Genomic DNA, 1,833 nt, shown 5'->3' with positions numbered 1-1,833 from the left:
AAGAAAAAAGGGATAAAAATTTTTCTATGAATTTATGAGAAATTTCCTCTAATCTTATGATCTGTTCAGAATATGTGAATAAAGTTTGCTAAATCTATTAAAGAATAAAAAGTAATTGTATAAAATAAATTGCATTTATTTTGCTTAGCAATGACACGGATGGAGCTAGAGTATTATTCTAATGAAATAACTTAGTCAAAGAAAGACAAATAACATTATTTCACTCATATGTGGAATTTAAGAAACAAAATTTAAGAAGCAAAGGGAAAAAAACAAAAACAAAAAACAGAAGTAGGCAAACCAAGAAACAGACTTGTAACTATAGAGAAGAAACTGATGGTTACTGAAGGGAAGTGGGTGGAGGGGATGGGTGGAATAGGTGATAGGAATTAAGGAATCCACTTGCTGTGATGAGCACTGGGTGTTGTATGGAAATGTTGAATCACCATATTGTACACCTGAAACTAATATTACAATGTATGTTAACTAACTGGAATTTAAATAAAAAGTTAAAAAAAATAAATTGCATTATATAAACATATGTTGTATCAATATCTTCCTGGAGGAAAACAGAGAAGTTAGAAGAGTAGGATTTATTTTGAGCATAAAGCCTATACTTTTAAAAGATAAGAGGGTGCGGGAAGGATGGTTAGCAAATGAAAGTATTCGGGTTGCCATGTGAACCTGATGCCTTTAAAAGGGAAGAGGGAGAAAGCAGGATTGGGCAGAGAAAAGTTCCATGCATGGGGCAATTTTGCCATAATCCCAGATAAACTGGTAGGGATGACTGGAGCAGATTGCCCATTAGAAGAGACCTACATTGGACAGAAATGGCCAGGTCCATGCTCAATCATTGGGTTGGGGCTGCCTGGAGAGAGTACAGCCTCAGCTTGAAAGCAGAAAAGGAAAAGCATCCTGAATCCACTAACGGATGGAGTCTGTCAGCTAATTACACCGTTTGTACTTTAATGGCAGGCTTTTCCTTGAAGGAAAAGCAAGCAAGCAGTGCACCTCTTTGCTGCCATATACACTAAATTCATTTTCATTGAGAGAGAACTTGAAATTTTTTCAAACTGTTAAAACATTATGTGAAATAAAATTATAGAACAGTACTTAAGCATTAGTGTATTAATTATTAATTACAGAAAAATGATTGAATAATGAACATTTTAGAATCTTTTAAGTTGTTTATGTTAATCATTCAAACTTCAGCTTTAAAAATATTATGCAATCTCTTCTGGTCTTTTGGCTAAGATCAAGTGTAGTATCTGTTCTCATCAGTTTAAAAATATTATTCCCAAAGCTGAACATTAAAATAGCAACATCTGAGATCTTTAAGCATAGACTAAACTGTAATTTTTTAATGGAAGCCTCCCTGAAATGCAATTACCGGGGAAGGATACTTGTTATTATTGAACATCTGGCAATATTATTTTGTCTATAATGCATGTGCTGCCATTATCTTACCCATTCCTTTTTCTTGACCAAAGTTTTGACTTCCCATTTCTTAAAAATTTAAATTAATGATAATGGAGCTACACCTCTTGACCCACATGAAGACATACATCATCATTTTCTCAACAAAATGTAATTAATTGGTGATGGCAGTATTTAAAGAATAGAATACAAAAATTCACCCCATAATTATAACAAAAAATGTAAATCCATTGATGTTTGATAATTGTAGTATTTCCCCATGCTGACATCAATCTGAATGTTGACTGACACAAGCCACTTGTAAGTTATTTACAGGCAATTATTGTATCATTTTTAGATCGATTGACATGTTACTGCTATGACCACCTAATGCACAGTGCATATCAAGAGCTGTCA

General features: G+C 33.3%; 1 pseudogene; it reads left to right on the top strand.

Moving 5' to 3' along the window:
- The first annotated feature begins 1,230 nt into the window (after positions 1-1,230).
- LOC113262560 (U2 spliceosomal RNA) lies at positions 1,231-1,434 on the top strand (annotated as a pseudogene).
- Positions 1,435-1,833: the final 399 nt, after the last annotated feature.

The sequence above is a fragment of the Ursus arctos genome, unplaced genomic scaffold, assembly GCF_023065955.2.
Source record: "Ursus arctos isolate Adak ecotype North America unplaced genomic scaffold, UrsArc2.0 scaffold_9, whole genome shotgun sequence".
NCBI lineage: Eukaryota > Metazoa > Chordata > Mammalia > Carnivora > Ursidae > Ursus > Ursus arctos.
This window is presented reverse-complemented; position numbering and strand designations above follow the sequence as displayed.